General features: G+C 41.3%; 1 long non-coding RNA gene across 1 annotated transcript in view; it reads right to left on the bottom strand.

Annotated features, from left to right (window-relative positions):
• Window positions 1-830: 830 nt before the first annotated feature.
• The window catches only part of LOC128322214 (uncharacterized), a 28,547-nt gene continuing 17,085 nt past the window's right edge, over window positions 831-12,292 (bottom strand). Inside the window, exon 4 of the long non-coding RNA XR_008305595.1 lies at window positions 831-1,101. This is a non-coding gene — a long non-coding RNA (uncharacterized LOC128322214). The remainder of the gene's footprint in view (window positions 1,102-12,292) is intronic.

The following is a 12,292-nucleotide window of genomic DNA, read 5'->3' on the forward strand; positions in this document are numbered from 1 at the left end:
CCCTTGGAATAAGAATCATAGCAGCTTCCTATTTGCATCTCAAAAGCTTGACTGGAGCATTTTCAGGCAGCAGGGTTTACAGCAAGTTTACTGCGAAGCTTTACTGTGAGTTCAAAGTTGCCCAAAAAACAATACAAAAAGTGTAGCTTTTTTACCCCAGATATAAATTGGCCTGCACTTTAATGCACAATGAAAAACCCAAACCTTGTGTGAAGTGCTCCCTGATAGCTCACAGGGACTTTGGGGTAAATCTGGTCCATGTGTGAATGCACACCCTCCATTCCAGAGGAGATGCAAACCAAAAGCCCTGTGTGAAAAAGCTCCTTACAGCCACTCTCACTTTGTCCAGAAAAAGTCACAGAAATACAGGATTTTTTTTACCCCAGACATAAATCAGACTAAGCTTAAATTTGGAAGAGAAACCCCAAGTTGTGTGTGAAGTGCTACCAAAGATCTCGCGTGGACTTCTATGAGAATCTAGACAATGTGTGAATGCACATACTCCCTTCCAAAAGAGATCTGAGGTAAAAGCCCGGAAAAGCCTGTCTGGAAAAACTCCTGGAAGTTTTTCACATTTTCTAAATGTGAAAGTTTTCTAAAGCCCTTTAACTTTCATCTCCTCTGGAATGAAGGGGTTGCATTCACACTTTGGCCAGATTTACCCCAAAGTCCCTGCACATTATCAGGGAGCAGTTCACACACAATTTGATTTTTTCACTGTGTGTTAGAGTGTAGCCTGATTTATATCTGAGGTTAAAAAATCCACTATTTGCGTCGGTTTTTTGGGACAACTTTGAGTTTGCAGTAAAGCCTCCCAGTAAACCCTCGGTAAAGCCTGCTGTGTGTAAAAATCCCTGGTGAGTTTTAGCTACCACATTACTCTTAAATGTGCAGGTGCTGACTCGGGATCTGGATTCAACATTCTCAATGAATTCCTGGTTCTGTACAGCCTATTCGCAGTTCAGTCCATCTTCAGAAATGAGCACAGCAATGAATAAATCTCTTCACACCTCACTTCTTTGCTTCCTTTCCTGCTCTTAGCACTCCACTCAGCACCTGTAGCCCTCCTGAGGCTAGCTGTAGCAGAAGGCATCCCACCACCTGCATGTAAATGAATAAAAATTAATATTAGCTTCCCTTCTCTTCCCTTTGCCTCTGGCTTGCAGGCAAAGGGCATAATAGAGCACTGATTTATTTACAGCCCATCACTAGCTATCATTGGCTAACAGGATGAGGAAAGTTGCTCAAAGTGGTCCCATTAAAATTAAAAAGACAATGCCTACATTGTTCTTTTAATTCCAATGGGATTACTTTGAATAATTTTCCTCATCAGGTGCTTTCCAGATTGCACACTAGCACAGTGTCAGGACGTAACCCTTACGTGTCCTTCCATACTGCCTGTGTCTTGTCATCACAGTCCCTGCGCTGTAAGCAAAGTGCCGTTCACATTTCTGGTGCCTTCTTCCGTGCTTTATTCCTGCATTACAGCCCTATAACATCACATCTGCATTGCAAAAATATAGCTGTATTTGCCTTTTGTAGGAGGCAATGGATTTCAAACGCGATTTTAAATCGGCACCACAAAAACCACAGTTTACACTACTTTTTGCGGTATAAAGCTTGCTATCGGGAAATGACCCATGTCAACCATTGTCTCTATCCATACCCCTTTCCCCTGCTCCTCCGGGGTTTCTGCTAACTCAGCCTTTCCTATCATGCCCCACCAGCCTCTCACTTTCTGTTCTGCCTCTCTCCCATGTAACGTTTCTACTCCTTCTCCTCCTCTCTGCTCTTCTGCAGATCTCCCTGTTTGCCCCCACTGCCTACTTCCTTTTATGCCCCATTTCCTTTGTTTTTCCTCTCTTAACATTCTTTCCACAGTACAGCAGTTCATATCTTAGTTTACTAGCTATGAATATTGTCAGGAATATATCAAATGTCAAATCACTTTGCAAGCAGTGGTAATTCTGTCTCTTTCCCAGCCCTCAGCAATCCATAGGGTCCCCAGCACTCCAGGGACATGTTATTTAGTGCACTGAAGATATATAAATGACAATAATGGAAAGCGGAGAGGGAATCTCTGATTTTTCTATTAAAATTATAGGCATAACACTATTAAGAACATGATTCAGACTTTATGAACACATTATTTATATTGATTTATCCCTGGAGCCGTCAAGACTCCTTGAAAATAATTAGAGTTGACATATCCAATGCTGGAATTAAATGTTGATATCATATAATGAAAATTACATGCTTTGGATTTTCTGTGCTGTAGCAAAGCACTAAAACAAATACCAGCATCTGCATAGTGTGCCCTGCATGGCCTATTAATTAGGTACTGCAGCCACCAATCAAGTCATTTATGACAGATGGGACAGGCAAGGCTTATCTGTGAGGGACTGGATGGAGACTGGAAATACAGGGTATCATAAAATGCTAGATGGTATGCCTTAGGAACATAGGAACATAGGAAGCTGCCATATACTGAGTCAGACCATTGGTCCATCTAGCTCAGTATTGTCTTCACAGACTGGCAGCAGCTTCTCCAAGGCTGCAGGCAGGAATCTCTCTCTCAGCCCTATCTTGAAGAAGCCAGAGAGGAAAAAAACTTTATTTCAGTCATAGACCAGCAATACAACAATATAAAACAACTAAGAAAATAAGAAGAAGAAGAAGAGGAAGAGGAAGAGGAAGAGGAAGAAGAAGAAGAAGAAGAAGAAGAAGAAGAAGAAGAAGAAGAAGAAGAAGAAGAAGAAGAAGAAGAAGAAGAAGAAGGGCAACTTGAAGAAAGAAACAGAGGGTTTAATACTGGCTGCACAAGAACAGGCACTAAGAACAAATGCAATAAGAGCAAAAGTCGAAAAATCCACAACAAACAGCAAGTCCCGCCTTTGTAAAGAAGCAGATGAAACAGTGGACCACCTAATCAGCTGTTGTAAAAAGATCGCACAGACTGACTACAAACAAAGGCATGACAAGGTAGCAGGGATGATACACTGGAACATCTGCAGAAAATACAAGCTACCTGTAGCCAATAATTGGTGGGACCATCAAATTGAAAAAGTTGAAGAAAATGAAGATGTAAAAATATTATGGGACTTCCGACTACAAACAGACAAACATCTGCCACACAATACACCAGATATAATTGTAGTCAAGAAGAAAGAAAAACAAGTGAAAATAATCGACATAGCAATACCAGGGGATAGCAGAATAGAAGAAGAAGAAATAGAAAAAATCACCAAATACAAAGATCTACAAATTGAAATTGAAAGGCTGTGGCAGAAAAAGACCAAAATAATCCCAGTGGTAATTGGCGCCCTGGGTGCAGTTCCAAAAGACCTTGAAGAGCACCTCAACACCATAGGGGCCACAGAAATCACCATCAGCCAATTACAAAAAGCAGCTTTACTGAGAACAGCCTATATACTGCAACAATATCTATAACAACAACAACAACATTGACAATAAAATTCAGCCATCCCAGGTCCTTGGGAAGGACTCGATGTCTGGAGAAAACAAACCAGTCAATAACACCTGTCTGATTGTGTAAACAAGAGAATAATAATAATAATATAAAATCAGACTACATTTATATGCATTTGGCATATTATATAACAATATTTGGCCACAATATTAATAACGTCCGAATTAGGATTGGTGAGTAGATAGTTTAAATAAAAATCATCTCCACAACCCAGAAAATTAATCAAAAGTGGTTAGTTTTAGTTAGTGTCTTATGTCTCTGGAATAATCACAATACAGAAGAACATGAACAATTGTTTCAATGTTACCAGATCCACAAGGGCATAATCTTAATGCATATGGTATACCCTGGAATCTCCCATAGAGCACAGCTGTTGGGAGAGCATTTACACGGGCAAGTGTTAGAGCTCGTCTAAACTTTGGAATTAGGATGCTACTTAAATATGTAGCAGGCTTGAGCTCGATGTTCTGACTTCCTATGTAAATCTTACTTGATAACTGCATGTTCCATCTGCAACTCCACGTCATGGATACGGTGCAATTGTTCTTCTAGCCTGATCGAAACCTAATCTAATAAGATCATCTTGAGAATCCGTATAATCGTAATTTTTTTGTGATTGTCAATTTCCATTTGGATTTAAAAGAGTCTTCCAGAATTAAATGTACTAGGCCGATTTTTGTGAATACCAGTTTTAACCAGTAAAGTATAATAGATCTCCAATAACATGATTCGAATCTAACCAGACCCACTTCCCTTCTAATGACAGTATTTGAAACACAGCATGGCAACTGTAATATAGTTCTTATGAATTTAGTTTGAAGTGTTTCTAGCGGAGCAAAATTACTAAATGGGCCCAGCTGTACACCATACATAATCTTAGGATACACTTTGGCCAATAGTCGTTTTATTGCAACAGGGACGTACGAAGCTCCCCGTGAGAAATGAAATGATTTGATTAGATTAACTGATAATTGGGCACTCTGAATAATATGATTTTGATGTGCAATACGGGAGCCAGATGAATGGAATACAACGCCTAAGTATTTATAAGATTGAACTTGTTCAATTGTATTTCCGTTCATGTGCCAAGTATATTTCTTTGGCCGTTTAGCAAACACTAAAACTTTTGTCTTTTGATGGTTTACCTCTATCATCTCTCTGTTACAAAATAAACTTAATTGTGCCAATGCTCGACGTAGTCCTATGGGCGTCTGGGATAAAAGGATCATATTGTCTGCATACAGCAGGACTGCAATATGTTTCTGTGCCAATCTTGGTGGGTGCATAGACATGACGGATAAACAGCTCACCACTGAGTTGATATAGATGTTAGATAAGGTAGGTGTCAAAATGCAACCCTGCCTTACTCCTATACTAGTTGGAACATCTGACGATAAATAGCCATACTGATTACAACGGACTCGCAATCGAGACTTCTCATATAGCTTATAAATTAATAGTAGTAATCTCTTATCAATTTCCAAATCTATTCGTTTTTGCCAGAGCCTGTCTCTTGAGATGGAATCAAACACTGATTTCAGGTCTATAAATGCAGTATAAAGCGCAGCACCCGAATTAGCCGTATATTTTTCAACAAGATAATGGAGGGTTAGAGCATGTTCCGTAGTAGAGCGTCCTGCTCAGGAACCAGCCTGTTCAACTGCAAGAATGTTCTTATCCTCAATCCAGTCCACCAGCTTAATCACTAAGTGTTTAGCATATATTTTACTAATCACACTCAGGAGACTTATAGGCCTATAATTTGCAGGATCAATCCATCTACCTTTTTTAAATATTGGGACTATTGCCACTCCCCAATGGGGTGGAATTTTTGCCGTATCATCAATATACGTGAACAGTGAGGCTAAAACTGGAGCCCACCAGTCTAAGTTAGACAGAATCACCTCTATTGTAATATAATCGATTCCAGGGGCTCTGCCCTTTTTAAGTTGTCTTAAAAGACCTTCTACTTCTGAGCAGGAGACTGGGCCCCATCTCGGGGGGCCAGTTGTATATGCCTCAGCATTCACCATTATGGTGTCATTTTGTCTGTACATCTCATAAAAATGATGTTCCCATTAATCAGCCAGAATTATACAATCAGGTAAAGTGGGAGCCTTTCCTAATGAAGGTGCTACCAAGTGCCAAAAGGTGCTTTTGATTTTTCAGTTTGGCCGCTTCTATTATCTCTTTCCCTCTCTGTATCATCCATTGAGATTTCTTTTGTTTTAACAGCGTCTTATATTGCCTCCTCATTATTAATAGGCCCTGTACATTGAACTTAGTTGTATCATCCATATATCTATCATGAAATAGATATTTATTAATGTGCCTTTATTAATGTACCTTTCGCCTCTCGGCAATCTCTATAAAGAGGAAACTTGGCACCTTCTTCTCTTCCCAGAGTGGCTCTATCCCCTGAGGGGAATATCTTACAGTGCTCACACATCAAGTCTCCCATTCATATGTAACCAGGGCAGACCCTGCTTAGCTAAGGGGACAAGTCATGCTTGCTACCACAAGACCAGCTCTCTTTGTACTTTGCAAATGGACAGACTTAATATTGTTGTTTCAATAAAGGGCAGATTTCTACAGACCAGGGTTGTCTCTGTCCCACACTGGGGAGGAGGTTTCTAATCTCATCTCGCCTCCTTTCAGGGTCTTGTTTATGGAGCCACTCCTATCTAGCAAGGAAGATCTCAGCCAACAATTTATATGGGTACAATGTTCATCCAGACCCCGACAGAGTTTTGTGGATGTAAATGTCAGAGGGGGTGAGTACCCTTGGATGTTGCTATTTGCCATATTCAGCAGGTACAACTAGATCTGGATAGGAATTAATTTGTCTTTACTGCAATAACTGATTTCAGTCTCTGATTTATTTACATTGCAATGTATATATCTCAAGCTGAAAGTTAAGAAGATGAGTCCCAGGATAAATGAGGGATTTCACACTTCTGCTTCTTGTAACACACTACTTTGCAAACAGTAGCATCAGCAGTATTATAGGGTTGGTACATAATTACTATAAGTGACAAAATATAAGCAAGGCTGTGGAACAATTGTTGTTAATTCTCGATAATCTCTGGAACAACCACTTGTGCTATATCTGCATCTAGCTCTCAGGACAGTAATTACTTCTTACATTTAAACCAATATGATCTAATGTAAAATTCAGTGATTTAAAAAAACACCTGTTGGTTTATGACCAAAGTTAAGACTATTTCATTCTGGCTCAAGCTCCACAGATCTAGGAAACTGGAACCTAAGGCTAATGCCTTATAACAGATGTGCCGCATGATCAGTAATTATGTTGTGCAATGTCACAAATTGTGCTCACTTCAACTTCTAAGATCCACCTGTTCTGAACACATTCATACTCCTTACAATTGCACCATTTCTCGTCATTACACCATGTGGCAATGAGTTCCACAGGTTGACTTGTGTGGAATGCACACACACACACACATCCTTTTGTTTATTTTATCCCTCCTGCCAGTTAACTGTACTGCTTGCCTGATTCTTATAAGAGAAGAGGAAATGAGGTTTTTTGCTCATTTCCTCCATATCGGTTATGATGACATTTGATGACACTCAGTCCTACTAAGGGGTGTGTGAGCTGGCTTGGTTCAAGCTGGGCTCGATGTCGAGCCAGCTCGGCTTGGCTTGATGGGTTCAGAGTCTGAATCAAACTGGGCCCTGTTTGAACCAAGGTGATTTGGACTCATCTGTTAAAGGGGAATTCAAGGAAGGATTCCTCTTTGCCAAGGGGGCTGTCCTATGGATAAAAGGGGCAGGAGGGAAGTAAATAGCTACTTACAAGTGCCACTGCCAGCTACAGGAGGAGTGGCAGCAGCTCATCCCCCCCTCAACCGGCCTCCCCCAGAGTAGACAGGGCCAGAGGCAACACAATTGGTTCAGGCTTCTGTTCATGTGTGGAGGCCATTTTAGTGACCTCCACACATGTGCAGAGACCATTTACATCATGCAAATGTGTATGTGTGGAGGTCACTAAAATGGCCTCCACACATGCATAGAGGCCCGAACCCGACTGAGGAAGGCTTTAACTGGGCCACTGCCAGCCCTGTCTACTCTGGGGGAGGCCAACGGGGGGGGGCATCTCTGCCTCACCACCCTCCCCCATGCAGCCACTACTGCCACAGCTGGCAGCACTTGTAAGTAGCTCTTTACTTCCCTCCCACCCCCTCTACCCTTAGGACAGATCCCCTTCCCTTTTACTGGTAAAGGGGAATCAGCTCAGTTAGAACTTGAACCACGTCCGGTTCGACTGGCAACAAATATGGGCCAGGTTGGCTCAAATCCAATCCGGATTCGAGCCAAGCTGGCAAAACCAAGTTTGTGAACACCCCTAGTCCTCCTCTCATTTAAAGATGACACATTCACATTTATTCATTTTCTAGTCTCTCCTTCCTATATCTTCTTTAAACTAGCTCCCTTTCAAATGAGTGCTCTAAACCTCACCTGCTCCTTTATAAATCTCTAGTAGCACAATAACGTCTCCCTAATAGTTTAATTGTTTTATTAAATTTTCCATGATTACATGATTTTGAACATGATAAATGTATTACAGAGTGGAAAGGTACATTATATGATAGCCTGGAGGCAGGAATATGAAACACAAGATATCACAGCAGATTTATTGCATGTGCTCTCCCTATTAAGGCTATATTTACTTGACGGAATGTTGGATGTTTTTCCTTGGGGAACATTAATCTCATAAATCTATGGAGAGGAGACATATAATATTAACTGTCGTGTAACATGGAGGATATGCTGTGCAGGGAAGCTAAGTTGCTCATTGATAAAGTCCCAATCTGTTATTTTGGATATACAAGGAGATTGCCATCTTGGCAATATTAATGTCTTGCCTATCAGCCGAGCTCCCAGTATCAGCTTCTATTAGCATAATTCAGTGCTCCTATCTATGATGCATTTGCTAGTGGAGATTATACCCCGGCAACATTCTATGCTGCTCGGTGCTGCAGGCTGCATTGGGGCAAGGCTGATAGAAAATGAATTAACACATGGATTGTGTTATCTGGCCTTGGTGCTCAGAGCTTCTAAGGTTGCCCCCCTTGGCTCTCCAGCTGTTGTTGAACTACAACTCCCATCACCCCCAGTCACAATTTATGGAGAGGAGACCTATAATATCAACTGTCATGTAACATGTAAATTAAGCGATTTATTGTGGCTGGGGATGATGTGAGTTGTAGTTCAACAACAGCTGGAGAGTCAAGGTTGCTTACCCGAGTTCTTAGGTCTTTCAGTGTCCCATTGTCCCACTACAATATGTTTTAAAGAAATCGTTTATCTTTAAAGCCTACCCTCACAAAGACTCAGTGGTGTTTAAGATACATCCACCACAGCAGAGTTTTTACATGAGATCAACCATAGCACTGTGGTGCTAATCTGAAAGCACCAAAAGTAGTTACAAAGAATTTTTCACACACATATTCAAAGCACATTTGAAACCAGAAACTGTTGTGCAGGCTGCATGATCAGTGCTCATATCTACCTTTGATGATATAATAACAGACAGATTATATCATTAGAAAGATTGCATGCCAGAGAAATGGGTGACTTTTCAGGGAGTGAGCAGTATTGTCTATCCCTCTAAGAACAGCTAGGCTGTACCTACTTCCCACTGAGTGGGATGTACCAGATCAAGCAGTCTGCTACATGACTGGATTGTGTCTGGCATGCAGCTCAGACGACTGGGAGACTCTAGGAGCTGATTTATTAATACAAATATGACGGATATGTGTATATATACCACTTTTCAACAAACGTTTCCCAAAGCGGTAAACATAGATATACATAAATAAATGCAAGTTGTTCTAGTAAGAACTAATCAGCCTACTTTTCTTTCACTTCTCTACAACTGGGCTAAATTTGGTTCAAATCGAGGTTCACAAGTTAGCACCTCAAATGTTCATGCATCCACCATCATGGATCAGGGTGGATGGAATTATTACAAACTATACCATTGAGGTGTCCCTGTGTGTCACTCACTACAACTGTATCAAACTTGGTTCAAATAGGTTAGACAGTCCTCAAGTTAGTGCACTTGCGCTTCAAAGGTTCACACGTCCACCATCTTGGATCTAGGTGAATGACATCATCACAAACTACAGCAGAAATACACCGCAGACTAGCACGTGGTGGGGTTGCAGTTAAGGCCTTGGAAAGGATATTTAGATGCTGTGACATGTCTATACCTACAAAGATTAGAATCATTCAGACAATGGTTTTTCCTGTAACACTCTATGGATGCGAAAGCTGGACTTTGAAGAAGCAAGATAGAAAAAGCATTGACGCTTTTGAACTTTGATGCTGGAGAATACTTTTGAGGATACCATCAACAGCCAGGGAAACAAATGGATCATAGAACAAATAAATCCAGACTTTTAACTTAAGGCACAAATGACCAGGCTCAAACTATCATATTTTGGACACATTATGCGAAGACCCAGCTCCCCTGAGAAGTCCATTATGCTGGGAAAAGTTGAAGGAAAGAGAGGAAGAGGACACCAGCAGCAAGGTGGATGGACCTGATTATGACAGCAATGAATGCACCCCTGAGAGACCTTAAAGGCCAAGTTGAAGACAGATCATCCTGGAGAGAATCTATCTATATGGTCATTAAGAGTCGACACCAACTTGATTGCACTTAATCAATCAATCAATCAATCAATCAATTCTCCATGGAACTCAAAACAGCATAAGGTCCTCTGCCACACACAAGTTTATCATCACAACAAGGTAGGTTAGTCTGAGAGAGAGTGCATGGCCCAGGATCACCCTGGAAGCTTCATGGCTGAATGAGGATCTGAATTTGGTTCTCCTCTCCCCATCCAAGTTGAACACTATAGGCTCATTCTTTCACATGATTATAATTAGGGTAGGTCCTACTGTAGGTCAGGAACTGTGCATGCTCCCATTTTGTGATCATCATGTGTGAGAGAAACAGCAAGGTGGAAGGGGGAGGAAATGATTGGGAGAGAGGAGCTGGGTCATATGGTGCTGTCCTACCTATCTCCCGTACCTAGCACTTTACCAAGGTAGAAGGAATCACCATCCAACCCAGCTCCTTTCTCCCAGATGATCACTTCCTCCCCCTCTGACCTTGCTGTTCCCCTCACACACTATCATTAAACAGGAGAACACACAGCTTCCAAACCACGGTAGGACTATTGTCCCACCCTAACTATAATTGTATGAACTGCCTTTGTATCTGCTACACTACACTTATTCAATGTCTGATTAAAGAATAGGGATGTGCGAAACATTTTGGATACAAAACGGTTTCTACCCAAAACAGCCTGTTTCGGGTGTTTTGTAGACAAAACAAAACACCCATTTTCCAGATCCAAAAGTTTTGTATACAAAACAAAACGTCCCTGTTTCGGCTACAAAACGTTTTGTTGTTTCGGACCTCTATTTTGTGGTGATCTCTGAGTCAGTCTCCATTTTGTGTTTGACATCTCTTTGAATTTCCCACCCTTCCAGCCTTCTGATCGGTGACCTAAATCATGGGCTGACCTGCTGATAATTCCATCCTTGTTCCCCATTGGCTCTTTTGCTTCTTGCCACTCTTTACTGACCCCACATTGGCCAGGGGAAGGATTGCTAACCCATGGGGTGCTGGGTTCTGTTGATTCTGTGGTGTTCTGAGTGTAGATTTTCTGGTAGCATATGAGAGTGGATTCTTGTTTTTCACTGAAAATCTCATATGCTACCAGAGAATCTACAATGAACACCTCAGAAACAACAAAACCCAGTACCCCACGGGCTTGTGGGTATGGAAGTGGTTGGCACCCTATGTGCACTACACAACCCCTCACTCTGGGCAACCCCAGTGCCCCCCAGGTGGAATTATGGGGCTACTGAAACCTAAACCTCCATTATTCCCTATGAGAGAAATCTTAGACATGCAAACTTCATCAAATAACAAAAGATCAGCCCTTTGCCCAATTTCTTTGAAATAATTCTGGAAGTTTCCTTGCCCCCATTGGGCACTACCACCCACCACACTCCGCTCTGGGTCATCCCTTTCCCCTTGATTTGAAGCGATACATTTGCTGGAATCTCCATTATTTCCTATGGGAAAATTCTTAAATATGTGTAAACTTAAAAAATGCACAAAAAACCAGCCCTTTGCCTACTTCCTTTGAAATTTGGGTGGTAGCTTCCACCCATTGGACGCTACCACCACCACCCACTCTTTTTGCCCTGGGACCCTTTTAAAAAATCCAAATAGATTAGGATTCAGATTCAGAAAATTCAGCTACAAAACAAAACAGGGCTGATTCGGATTCAGAAAATTTGGGTACAAAACAAAATGGGGATGTTTCGATTCGGATACAAATCAAAACAAGAAAATTCCAAAATGCACACCCCTATTAAAGAAGCCCTCATAATAGTCAACATACTTGTGAAATCCTCCCCATTCTTCACTACACTACAGTCTTAGCAAAGCTTCTAGGAAAATATGCTCCTAGATTAGTATACACAGAACTCGGGGAAACCTTATCTTGAAGCCATTTTGGAAATCTGGTTTATGGTAGTTTGCAAAGGCTGCCAGTATTAGAGAGGGCAAATAACAGTCCTGACCTGTGATTGCCCTCAAAGGTTGAATTCAAGCACAGTTGACTCAGCAATCTTAATTTTCCCTATGTGGACAGGAACATCCACACAACCCAAAGGTCCATAGAGGATGGTGATAAATAAATTGAAGATTTCAGCCCAGACATTATAAGGGCAGTCATGTAATAAGTGAGG

Source organism: Hemicordylus capensis, chromosome 4, assembly GCF_027244095.1.
Source record: "Hemicordylus capensis ecotype Gifberg chromosome 4, rHemCap1.1.pri, whole genome shotgun sequence".
Lineage (NCBI taxonomy): Eukaryota > Metazoa > Chordata > Lepidosauria > Squamata > Cordylidae > Hemicordylus > Hemicordylus capensis.